Source organism: Plectrocnemia conspersa, unplaced genomic scaffold, assembly GCF_051122295.1.
Source record: "Plectrocnemia conspersa isolate PC_06_02 unplaced genomic scaffold, ASM5112229v1 ptg000003l, whole genome shotgun sequence".
NCBI classification, from domain to species: Eukaryota; Metazoa; Arthropoda; class Insecta; order Trichoptera; family Polycentropodidae; genus Plectrocnemia; species Plectrocnemia conspersa.
Genome location: NW_028277167.1, coordinates 6,507,577 through 6,521,312, shown reverse-complemented (window position 1 = coordinate 6,521,312; position 13,736 = coordinate 6,507,577). Strand labels below are relative to the sequence as shown.

The 13,736-nt window shown below is 38.4% G+C and overlaps 1 long non-coding RNA gene across 1 annotated transcript; it reads right to left on the bottom strand.

The window, feature by feature from the left end:
• Positions 1 to 2,842: 2,842 nt before the first annotated feature.
• Positions 2,843 to 4,353, bottom strand: LOC148236439 (uncharacterized). The gene is made up of 2 exons (XR_015809071.1): positions 4,216 to 4,353; positions 2,843 to 4,141 (listed from the first exon to the last, which is right to left on the bottom strand). It is a non-coding gene; the product is annotated as an uncharacterized LOC148236439 (long non-coding RNA).
• Between the last annotated feature and the right edge of the window lie 9,383 nt (positions 4,354 to 13,736).

The window sequence follows — 13,736 nt, the reverse complement described above, 5'->3', positions numbered from 1 at the left end:
AGACGTTATGACCGCGTAAAAAATTAGTAATAATCGATGATATACATATAGTGCCAACTATAGTGATGAACTGGTCCTTGGACGATCCCTCAGGATTCTGGATGTCGGCTTCTTGATGAGTGGTCGATTCCAGTGGCACGTACAAATCAACGTACACACTCTTTTCCGCAATAATCCCACCGCTGCCACCAATTTTATTTTATATATTTGCGGGTACTCGATTAAAATCGGTATTTAGGGGTCAGACGACTGACCGTATGGTTTGAAGTAATTTGTAAGATTGCTGACGGACAAAGGACATTCCCCTATTTATATAAGTATGCTAATTAGATGTAAGAAAAGGGGTGTCCAATTCTTAGATATGTTGTTTGAAACATATCTAAGAATTATTTTTTTTATATTTTTATTTAGTCAATTTTACGCACATATTCTAATCACAGCTTGTCGCGACGGTACAACAATGCATCTAATAGCAAAGTTTATCGACAAATCAACAACAGTAAGGATTATTAATAATAAATGAAATTTGATTTAATTTTAATCGTAATTTTGCGAAAAAAATTAAAATAAAATATTGAAATGTTAACTTAAAAGCTTGACATTGACGGGTTTCGTAATTAACTCCTTTATTTTGGGTTTTTTGGTCAATGTAATTTTGCGAATTCTGCAAGATTAAACAATTAGCAAATAGTACTTTAACCAGGCTTTTATATGCAAGAAAAATTGCAATGTTGCAAAAATCACCATTCGGTTTTTATGGCCACACCTTTAAAGATTTATAGTTAATGATATTTTATAGCGTTATTTTTCAGCTGTTTTTTTCTGCGAACGCCAAATTTTGCTATATACCAACGGAAATTGCAATATCTTTGAATTAGGTTTTGTTGCTAATTGTTTAATCTTGCAGAATTCGCAATTTTTAACGCTCCGTCTAGCACATGAACCCTAACCTAACCTAACCGAACCGACACCGTCAAACCCACCAACTATAACCATCAGGGTGGTGTTCTAGGCCCGGCCCTCCCCCCCCCCCCATATTTCTTTACAATTAACGTTTAATATCATTAATAAAAGCATCAGTTAATATGTTTACAGTTTTTCCATCAAGCATCGTGCATTGTCTTAGTCTAAAAATAGACTTGCTGGATCAAAATTCGTATGAAGGGTCGTTGATCTTACGAAAACAAAGAGTTATAATATATAACTATATATGACACTAAATTCAATATACCTAATATGAAAAGATGTTTAGTGAAAAATGTGAGCCTGTTTAACTGAGCACAGGCGATCAAAATTTGGAACAATCGTTGATAAAGCTGCTCTCATCTCTTCATTGATCGTCCTCAGGCGTTCTCTTTTTTTCGATTTAATAGTAGTGAGAGTTGAAAATCCCAATTCGCATAAGTAGGTTGTAGCAAATGGTAATAGAATTGCAACAGCACGCTTTGAAAGCAGTGGATACTTATTTTTTATATGCGGCCAAAAATGTGCTAGCTCTACTTCGGAAAATTTTAGTTTTAATGTCCGATCAGTTTTTAACTCCATGAATTCTTCCTGCTTGTTTATCGGTAAGTATCCAACGGAAATGTTATCCGAGAATGGATTTCGTACCCAGTCCATGGGTTACAGGTCACACTTAGGAAAATAACAGTTCATTTTTTCTGCTAATAGCTCCAAGTGTTTCACTATCAAAGCCTGCACTTTTTTTTCTGAATCGGCAGCCATGACATTTGGAAATATTTCATTACTACCAGTGACAGCGTGGCGTTAAAATATTAGAATTCCTGCCTTGCATTTTTCTGTTGAGCTCATTTAAATGAGCGAATATGTCCGCCAGATATGCAAGTTTTACTACTCATTCTTCTTTTTTAAACACAGAAGCAAAATCTGAACCTTTGGCCTCTAAAAACGTCTGGGTCTCATTTTTTAGCTCGTAAATCCGAGATAGCACTTTTCCGCCAGAAAGCCATCGTACTTCTGTATGAAACAGAAGTGACTAATGATCTGCTCCCATTTCCTGACACACTGCATTAAACAGACGAGAGTTTAAGTAATTGACAATTTTAACAACTTCTTGTAGGACAGACGACAATTCATCAAGCAGAGACTTCGTCATAAGTGCTTCCCTGTGTAAAAAAAAAACAATGTACATTTTTAATATTACGCAAATCAGTGCTCTAAACTCTAGAGCAGGGGTGTCAAACTCAAAAGGCACCAAGGGCCGCATAAGGTATTTTGAGTACGCCGGCGGGCCACATCAAAAAACTTAACACTAGATTTACTGACATTAGATATATACCTTTTTTTACTGAAATCCGTCATTTTGACGGGTTTATTAAAACTACATTTATTATAATGAAACTATTTAATTTAATTTTAAAACAACGTATTTTTATTATAATAATTTTATTTCTTACATTTTTTACATATAATATCAATTTTCAACGTACATTTTCCACATACATATTTTTTACATTTATTACAAGTATTGTTAGATCTATTTTTTTTACAAAACCCTATTTGGCAAGACTTACGATTACGGACATTTGAAATTTTGGACGGTAGGTTGGCACTAGTACCGGGGGCATCTCTGTTGTCATCTGCTAGCTCTTCGGCCAATTGAAAAATAAAATTTTTTCTTGATATGTTTACTCCAGTAACCTCTTTATATAGAATCCATGCATTTATCGCCGCTAAATCTAAGATGTTATAAAAAACTTGTAGAGGCCATCTACGAGATCCTGCTTTCACACTATATTTCCGCGCCATTTGATCCACAACATCCACTCCACATTTGGTTTTATTGTAATATGCTACCGTTTCTGGGACAAATTTATTACTGTTTTCTATTTTTACTGTTTTGTGTCTTGAACTTAGCAATAATACTTTTTTTTTAGGTTTGCTTTTATAAATTGTGAGAACATAGTTTTCAGTTTTATACAGTTTTGATGAAAATCGAATCATATCATCATTTTTAGCTTTTGCAATTTTCGGCAATTCTTTTTTATTTCCACGTATAGTTCCTACTAAAGTAGTTTTTTTCATAAGTAATTTTTTTGCTAGTGAAAGACTAGTAAAAAAATTGTCAGTCGTAATATTTCGCCCACAACCTAAATATGGGTCAGCAAGTTTGAGCACAACATGTTCACCTAAAGGTATATTGGTAGTTCGCGTTTCATCTTTACCCAAATATGGGAAACCATTTATGAGATATTTACTTTTTACATCAGATGCTAACCAGAATTTTATGCCAAATTTGTCTGGTTTATTTGGCATGTACTGCAGAAATCGGCATCTAGCTTTTGTTGGAAATAATTGCTCATCTACTGTAATATTTGCATCAGGTTTGTAACAATTTTGACTGTTTTCAATGAATCTATTCCAGATTGTGGAAACTAAAGCAAATTTATCCGTTTTCAAGCGTTGGCTTCGTTCATTTCTTTTATCAAAACGGATAAATCTAAGAATCTCCATAAATTTGTCCCTGGGCATTGTTTGCGAAAAGAAGGCAGGTCCCCATTTCTTAGACCATAAATAAGAAGCTTTCAAAGCCTTTGCTTCATATGCTCCCCGGGCATATAAAAGTGCCAGAAAAGCCCGTAATTGAGAGTTTGTAATAGTCCAATCCTTTTTCAAAACTTTGCATGCTTCAGTTTCAGTGCAAGTTTTGATATAATCCATTATATTATGATCAATTATGAGCTGGAATGCACTACTTACATTTCCAAGCATGATGTTTCTTTTAGCATAGGCAGTGGGACCAGAGACATCGTTGAATATAGTGTAAGCTGATGGTCTACCACTTTCTCCACCTGCTTCTAATATTTGCCATACAGTCCCATCAGAAGATTTTTCTGTCAAATTGTTCTCATTATAAGATCTCTCAGCAATATCCATATTACTTTCGCTTTCAGAGTCTGAAGGAATACGCATAGTTGTCTTGCTACGACATATATTACGAAAATGTTCATCTTCGCTATCGGAAAGTTCACTTTCAGTGTTTTCTTCCGCAATTTCATCATCGCTTTCACATAGTTCAGTAACTTGTGCATCTGATTCAGTATCAGATACGTCTTCGTTTATACGAATTCTTTTTTGTAGTAGTTCATTTTTTTTTAGATGTTTGTCCATAACAGCTAACCTTTACAAAATAAATGAACATATATTTTTTATTATAATAAAAATAAATATATTGTAGATTTTCAAATTACCCACCTGGGAAATTTCGATTTCAGTTAGAAAGTAAAGCTCTATCACTCAATAAAAATAAAACTCAATTCACACAAAAATAGGTCGAATCAGAATCTTTTTGATACGTAATAGATATAATGTGTACTCTAAAAAGTAAATATAAATTTATATTCATAATAAATATAAGTATATGAAAATGTTTTCGAAAAACATACCTCAGGATTTTCAATTAGAAAGTAAAACGTAAATCACAAAAATATATATCACAAATCGAATAACAGTACATATATTTCACACGCGATACACACAGCAAACGAGTTTTTTCAAATAAAATTCACTTCAAAATTCACTTTCGTGTTCGATGTTCAACAGTTGCTTGCTAGGCCAGGACTGATGACATATCTTATTTTTTATATGTTGTTGTCCTATTTCAGTCAAATTTAGAAAGCAATGACCTAATAATGTGCATACAAGTCTGAGGGTAACAGTGCATCGCTGCACATAATCGGAGCAAGCGAAGGGAGGAAAACGATGGGTCTTTTCATAACACGTCAATTTGACAGGTGTCAGTAAAAATAGGTATATACAACACATTACCACTAAATTAAAAGGGCAATAAAAAAAAGGGCTAGTGATATATATTCGTATGATTGTATTGTTAATAACCAACACATTTTGATTGGGGTATAAAAAAAATCTTTTTTGTATTTTTAATCTTAAAAGTCAAATTACGGGTTAACAAATTAAAATTGACGGGTTTCGTAAATCTAGTGTTAAGAATCACTGTAACATTTCGTATTATATTTAATTAATTTACATACTTACTACAATGGCTACATTAAGCTATTGCCTCATAACGCTAAATATAATAATTTTGATCGAAATTTTGAAGGATGAGATGAAAAAAATATAACATTACATTATCAAAAAAAAACAATTTATTTATTACAAATACAATATTATTTTTGCCCTGAGGTTTGATGCCTCTTTTATATCATCACATCACAATTGTTTTTATATTCGGCTTAAATGTATTTGTCGTTCCCACCTTCATTAGGGATGGCAAATGTTTATCATTAAACCTTGTTCTTTAGGATGTTTTTGTTAATTTCATAAAAGAAAATAACTGTTCGCACAAATAAGTGGAACCGAACATTGCCATAATTTCTATTGCCAGTTTTTTTTTAAGTTCGTATGGCTTTTGGGTAGGTATGAATAAAAACCAGGTATCCCCACTTCTAAATACTTAGCTCTGGGCGTAGAACCTGACTGCATTTCTATTAATTCCATCTGCAAGTTTTCTTCTGCTTTTACAACATCAAAGTTGAACGGTGCCGAGAATAATGAAAATTGTTCATTCAAAGATGAGAAATCACTAAATCTATTCTGAAATTCTTCCAATAACAAATCCAGGTGACTTTCGTATTTAGAAAAGGTAAATATGGATTCAGTATTGACATTGTTTTTGAATTCTTTGCAGTTAGGAAAATGAACCAAATTTTCACGTGACAACTGTGTCTTCGCAGCGAAAGCTGTATAACGCAACGCAGTTTATCCTGGCGGTTGGTGCTCTTCCATTTTTCAAGGGTGGGTCGAGAGGCGAAATGTCGACTTTCAATCTCCCTGTTGCTCCCTGCCTGCCGACTGCTAGTCGTCAGGCAGCTTAGCCCAGCGCTTTGTGTTGCGCTGCTTTTCCGCAGCACGCGAGCTCTGCTCTGAAGGCGGGACATTGGCCACTGCTGTAGCGGTGGCGGAGTTGCGACTGTCGCTCTCGCAGACGATGCACCTTTTGTCGCTCTTGCAGTCGGCAGCTTTGTGCCCGGGCAGCGAGCAGCTTCTGCGTAGACCAGTCCGGTCGGGCGCCTGCACCGCGATGCGATGTGGCCGTAGGCGGCGCATCGGTAGCACCTGAGCGGGTCAGAGCGAATCCTGATGCGACATTGCTTGAGTCCGATCTGATTCGCCCTCTCTTCAGCAAGTTGTCGAGTATGGCCGAGTGAGGCACTTTTGCCACGCACACTTGCTCAGTATAGTTTGAACCATAATCAGTATCTTTTCCTGTGTATAAAATAATATTTTGAACATATCCCGATTTACTTTCACTTAGAATTTTAGGGTGCGTAACCCTAGGGGTGGTTGACCTCGCGGCCAATGAGACTCCTGGTCGAGTCCTATTAGACTGTTTATTATTTTATATTTACAAGTTTGTTAATGGACGAATATGGCGTGACGTTTCTCGTGATGTCGGAGTTCGTGCAGTTGATGATGCTCAGGATGGCTCAAGCTGCATGCGACAGGTGTCAGGAGTGTCAGGTGGGGGCGCGTAGCTGGTTCCTCAGGAAGGCTGCTGGTCGTCGTTTGCCGCTGATTCCGCTCTCTGGCCTCTGTCTCGTGCTTCAGCGTCTCGCTTGATTGCCTCGGGCTCTCTGCCAAGGTCTTGTGTCCACTGCGGATCAACTCGGATCAACTGCCGTCTCCTCGTCGGAGTCCGGGCTTATATTCTTTTAGGGGATGCACCCTTGCTGGCCAATCACGCTTGTGTGTCGATCTCCTAGCCAATCGCTGGAGTCGCTTCGTAGAATTCGAGAAATCGGATGTTGCCTATTTGGAAGCGAGTTTTTGCTTGCTCCGACTTTCGAATTCTACGGAAAGGGTTTGCTGTTGTGATGATTAATTGCATCCGCACCGTTTAGTCACAAAAGGGATTCTCTTAACGACCCGTGTTGTGTGGTCAAAAGAAATCCCTCTTGTGCCATGATATTTGTCTCATTGTTAATGGTGAACATTCTTGGTTACGGGCATTAACAATGAGACAATTGCCATTTTTTTGTGCGTTACTATTCATGGTGGTCGACAGTCGCCACAGAATGTATAATTTTATTCCAAATCGAGCTCTTTTTGTTGAAATGTTTTGCTTCCATAATAAAAGATCTGAAAGAACTGTTTCGGTGTTGGCAACGTCGTTTAGGTAACAGTCCTCGTTGCCAACTGTAAGCTTTTTACGTACTAGTTTGTACGGTCTTCCCCACGGATCATCGTCGACCGACTTGCACAGTTCATCCCAGCATCGTGTTTTGCTCTCTTTGATGGCCTTTTTGAGCGCTTTTCTAGCCTCCTGGTACTCTCTACCATCGTCTTCGTTTGGCCGTCTCTGCGCTGCCCTGCGACTCGTCTCAGGTCGGCTATGGTGTCGTTCCACCAGTAGACCGGCCTGCGACATGCCCGCTTCTGTGATAAGATTTTGTAGAGCTTCTGTTTGGGCTTCTGTTCCCTTTCTGCCCATTCTAAAATGAAGTTCTCCATTCTGCGTCCTGCGTACCGCGTTAACGTCCAAACTTTTGCTTTTAGCAGAAGTGTGGACACTACGCAGTATTTCTGCATAGGACGCAGCGCCTTCATTATCGGCTCTTTTCTACACGATTGTGTTAGTCGGCATTTTTGGTCCTTTTCGGAGCCTCTTCTTTGTCAGTGGGATTTTGTCAGCTACTTTGTTTTCTTTTGACAATATTTTCCGCCCAGAATTTGGTACTTGTGATAGTGGGGGTGCAGTAGTAACCTTCTTGTTCATTTTGGCCGCCCGTTTTTCTTTTAAAGGTAAAGCAGGGGGCTGTTCTTTCTTCCTTTAGTTACCTCAGTCCACTCTTTTTCGTGTTCAGCAGTTTTATCGGCTCGACGACGCCCCGGTAGATCGCGTCGACGACGTCCGGGGAGAGGCCCCATCCTTCGCGGATGACTAGTTTGGCCATTTTGACAGCTTTGGCGCAGGCGTGGTCCATGTGGCTTGTCCAAGACAGCTTGTCGTCTAGGATGACTCCCGGGACTTTCAGTGTCCTGCCGACGGTCAGCGGCTTTCCCTCCATGGTTATGTTGGGGGGAGCCCACTTTCTTTTTCTGGTGACGACGATGGTCTGCGTTTTCTCCTGAGAGAACGTGAGCTTGGCTCTGGCGCCCCACTCGCAGACCCTCGTCAGGGCGGCGTTCCCGGTTCGCTCTAGTTCTAGGGTGTCGGGAGCGTCGATGATGAGCAGGATGTCGTCGGCGAAGGCCTGCACCCTGACGTTTTCGCCGAAGTTTTGCTGAGTCCTGCACGCAGCCTCTAGTGGGACGTTTGACGGCCGTGGCGCCAGCGTGGTGGAGTTGGGTTTCCCTGTCCTCGAAGTACTTTACGAATAGTCTGAGGATGTTGTTCGGGCAACCCTTGTCCCTCAGCTGGTGGATTATTAGTGGCTACCAGGCATTGTCGAATGCTCCCTTGATTTCCAGGGATATGACGGCCGCGAGTCGCTTTCGTGTGGCGTGAAGGGTGATGTGACGCACAGCGTCCATCAGAGCGTCCTGGAGCTCGTCTGCTTGGTGAATCCATACTGCAGCCTGCTGAGCTTGGGGCGCGTGGCGTAGGTCATCCTGTCTGTTGCGAGTCTCTCCAGCACCTTTCCGAAGACCGGGAAGAGACCGATTGGGTAAAAACTAACGATGACAATTATGGCCGGAACACGAAACTTGTCCAACATATTAATAAACAACACCAACTTTTCTTTAAACTTTGCGTTGAGGATGGACTTTACAAAATAAAGGACAAAATGTATATTTTAGAAAACAAAAAAAGTTAGAGGACAGCATTGAAATAAAGGACTGTCTTTTTAAATAAAGGACGTATAGTCACCGTACATTAAGCCCGTGACAGCGCAGCAAATTACCCATACTTTGAAACTTCGTTTGATCGGATTCATCGGTAAATGTTGCTTGAGAGTAGAACGCCCTTTGAATGCGATCATACTCATCTTGTCATAATTCGTAGAAGCATTTTAGTGTTGTCATTTACCTGTAAAAAGCGGAGTATTTTTTAAAATCGCTGTAAATTCATTATTTTTACTGATCCATAACACATGGAAATTTGAATTTTTTTTACCAGTACTGCCTGAATGACGGAAGTTTGTGAAATCCCATAATTATTAACATTCCTATGAGTGCTTTGATCTCTTCTTCAGTAGTCGAGAGATTATGGTTATTTTGATTAGCATACTTATTGCTTTTCTAATACTATCAATTGTAATATGAAATGACTTAAAAAACTTGTAGAAATTTTCGATTGAGACGATAGTAAACCTCTGTGTTGATTCCTGTGTTCTGGTCAAATTTATTATAAAAATAAAAATACAAAAAAAAAAACAAAAAAAAAACACAAAAAAAACGTACGGGGACTGGCTTTTTTTGTATTTGTGCCTTTTATTTTTTATGTACTGGCGGAAATGCAATCTTCCAATCCACAACATCATTGATTCGTCGATACAAATATTTATATTTGGCACATAGTTTTTTGGTGCATATCATTGAAATGATTTTATATAGGTCGCACCTTGTATAATTTGTTGGGAGATAGTATTGAGTTATCAACGAAGTGAAAATGCCACAATAACAATATTGGAATCTAAATATTTTGACTCATACATGAACACCAAAATTTTACATTATACATATTCTATATAGTTAAGTTCCCAAGCAACTGTTTTCAGTGAGTGCCTGCGTGAGGTGGTAATTCAACTCACCGTGTTTTCTTTGGCTCCAAGCTTCCAAGTCCACGATGAGTCCTTTGGTGGAAACATAAAAATTATAACAAAAACAATAACTTAAAAACAAAACAATTTTCTTTAAAATCTTTTTCATTTATGGTTTGCTCGTTTAAACGACTGATGTGTCCATTTTAATTGTTCTTTCCTTAAATGTTATTAATATTTTGTTAACATTAAAATAGCAAGAATTTATACTAATTATTTTACGGTCACTTTACTTTTAGTGAAATCGCAGTCAATGCGCCTCAACTTAAGCCTCTTTTAGTTTACATTTTTGTCCGGCCTTACACATTAGGAGACATCCGTTTCGTGAACAAAACATAGTATTAAAAAATTACAATTTTGTGTTATGTAGAGCTGACTCCATAACATAATAGTAATTGGCACTCGCCTCTCTTAATACTAACTGCTAGAATATTACTTTCGATAAAATATTTTTAGTGGTTCGTAAAAAATAAAAATACAATTAACGATACATGATTTTTAGCACCTCTATTCAATTAAAATTACATCGTCGTAGTCAGAGTCAATCATCTCCAAGTCATCGTTGTCAGAGTACTCGATTTTAATGGGGGGATCGCTGAGTTGTACTTTTCTTGCCCAGGTAGTAATCGATCGGAAGTAATAGAGGACTAACTGCGGCCAGCGCCTATTGGCATACTCGTATGGTGTGTTACTAGACTTAATGATGAATTCTAATTCTCCATACTTCATATCGGCGCTGAGGATCTTTTCTGGAATTAGCGAATCGAAGTTCCAGTGTGTTGTGACCGCGTTGTACCGCCCATCATAATAATGAATGAAATAGAACTGAGTTACTCTCGTTCTATCTCAGTATGCGAACCACCATGCTATTATCTCTCTCACTCTCGTCACTTAACGCTTGAAAGAGTAGCTCCGACTTCGGTCCCTTTGTCTCGGAACAAATGCCGACACGGTTCGGAAGCGCTCGAAGCTGGCCAAATCGACTGAATTACCCCCCCCCCCCCACCCACTTCACTCCCCGTTCTTGGTAAACCTCAAAAAGTTCCGAGAGATTTTAGAGCAGGCCGAACCGAAATCGACCGAAGTATCCCACTACATTCTTCGTCCTTGGCTGGATAGTGACCCTTGAGCTGTCCACTCAGGGAAAAAACCTTCCTCCTCGTCAACCTCTCTGGTACACAAGGTATTTTGTTGAAACTGCAAACATCTCGTGCGGTCCTTGACGATGACAAGACCTAACGCCCGTCTGCCATCCAGTAATTTCGATGGTTTAGTCTCCAAACCGTACCGTTTTAGGTGTCCAACGATTGTGTCTTTCGTCGACCAAAATATCGTCCATAAACGTGTCTGTGGCACTTTTGATCATCCGGTCCTTTTTGAACATGCACTCCACTATCACAGACATTATTTTCGGCGCGCAATTCAGCCCAAACCCTAATCGCGTCAGTCTTAAGGCGCGTCCCGCATATTGCACCCGCTGGAACTGCCACATCGACGCGTCCACGTGAACTTGCATGTAAGCCGATTTAAGGTCGATTATCTTTAAAGCACCATGCCTTCTCCGCCACCGCTGCATCGCTTCGTGACACACCGCAACGTTGGTTCCCGGGTGGCTTTCAACATAGCCGTTCAGCTCGCGATAGTCGAGCACCAGCCTGACCTTTCCTTTATTCCGCTGGATCACGGCCATCAAAGGTAAAAGTCCTTCGCTGAGCGACGTCTCGCACGGCACCAACCATTCTTTCGAGATCCAAGAGCGAACCTCCCGGTCGAAGTCTTCTTTCGCGTCAGACTTTCCTGTACTTGCATACTTTGAAACGCGATTCTTGAGAACGGGCTCCTCTCCGGCCTTCCATCGCCACTTCGCCATCCACTTTTCACCGTCGAAAATCGCTTCGAAATCCCAATCCACAATGGTGCAATTTTGCGCCTGCTTGGACGCCACCGAAACCGCAGTACGCTCGCTCGAGTCAACCATTTCTCGCCTTACTCCGGCAGAAAAGAAATTAACGCCTCCAATCCCCACGATAAAATCCATTCCTAGTACTGCGTCCGCCCCAGAAAACACATCTTCGAGAAGAAGACAACCAACCGTGATGACGGCCCCAAGGGCTTCGATAGTGACACTCGCCTCGCCGGCACCCTGTATCTTTGTACTGTCGACCACGATCTTAGCCGAACTCGTCCTCGTCGAGCACAGGTTTGCGCGCACTATTGTTTTGGAGCAAACGGTGTCCACGAGGGTTCGAACACGCACTCTGTTAATATGCGCGTATTAACGGATTGCGCTAGGAGCAGCCCCAGATCTTTTTCAGAAAGGTATCTGATTACCTCGTTGGGAACGCATTCTGGTCCTGGAGCTTTCACGTTCTTGATGCGCTTAGTGGATTCCTGTAGCTCTTCTTTGGAGAAAGAGAGAAAGTCTTCTTTCGCTGCTGTCGGGCCACTGTGCCTATCAGTTGCAGGGTTTTGTGTAAACAGCCCGTCGACCACCGCCTTCATATTGTCTGGGTTGTTCAGGTAGTGGTCCTGTGCATTTAGTGCAAAATTTACAATACAGACCCGTGGGGTATGCCCTACAGAATAGTATAGGACTATGCTTCATTTTTTAACTTACTTCGGATTGAAAGGTATATGCAGAGTTGAACGTGGGTTATATGAGGATTGTTGCTTATGGCAATTGCAGCTTTGCTTGGAGTCTTATGTGGTGCCATTAGAGCTTGGAAAATGACCTTTGAAAATTTCAGTTCAACTATTCAATTTTTTTTTTAAAAAAAAAGATAAACGCGAACAAAACACGTAAATACAATTTTTTTTTTAAAAATATAATATCGCTTTGAATATAAACAATTTAATATGTATATATATACACATATTTGTGGAGGAGGAGAAATAGGTGTATGTAGCCAGATATTGTATAAATTAACGTGATAAATATATAATTACTTTTTTTATGGTTTTAATTGGGCGTTCCACAGAATTTATTTAAACAGATAGATTTTTATATGTATTGTTAAAATAACTCAAACCAAAAATTTGTATTGTTTTAGTTAGCAATTTTTGCTTTAAAAATATTATGTTTATACTATATAATATATATGAAATATTAAGCAGATATTTTAAATATCCATGTGTTTTTTATTTCCAAGGAGTACAATACTTGTCATAACAATAGCTTTTTTCTCCTTTCAAGTTACGAAAAAAGTACATAATGTAAGATTTATAAATTTATAGACGATAAATATTGTATTTGTATATGTATTGTTAAAATAACTCATACTGAAAATTTGTATTGTTTCAAAATTTAGTTTGCAATGTTTGCTTTAAAAATATTATGTTTATACTATTTAATATATATGAAATATTAAGTAGATATTTTAACTATTCATATTTCCAAGTAGTAAAATATTTGTCGTAACAATAGTTTTTTTTTTTACCTTTCAAGTTACGAAACAGGTACATAATTTAAGATGTTTAATTTATAGATGATAAATATTGTATCATTCAAGAAAGCTGAGTATTTATTTTTAATGTATCTGATTTTGATTGTGTTCTTGTTACGAAAAATTTCAGTTGTGTAACAATATTAAAATTTGAATGAACTTCTAAAATTCATGTTTCAATATATATTTATAGTTGTAATTAAAATGCATAACATTTTAAAAAACGTGTCATTAAAATTATTTAATCTGACTGAAAATATAGATGTTTGGAGAAAGGGAGTCACTTCAGTTGTAAAAAATTCATAGTATTTCATTAAATGCGTTTTTTGGCCAAATTCAAGGGGGGGGGGCAAATGCCCCAACCTGCCCCCAAATTTTGCTTTAAAAACATTCTGTTAATGATATAAATTTGTAAAATTTATAGATGAGAAATATTGTAAAATTCATAAGAAAAAAAATCATCTATTTATTTTAAATATATATTTGTAACATCTATTGTAGATGATTTATTTTTTATGTACAAATATGAATAAAAGCTATTAATAAA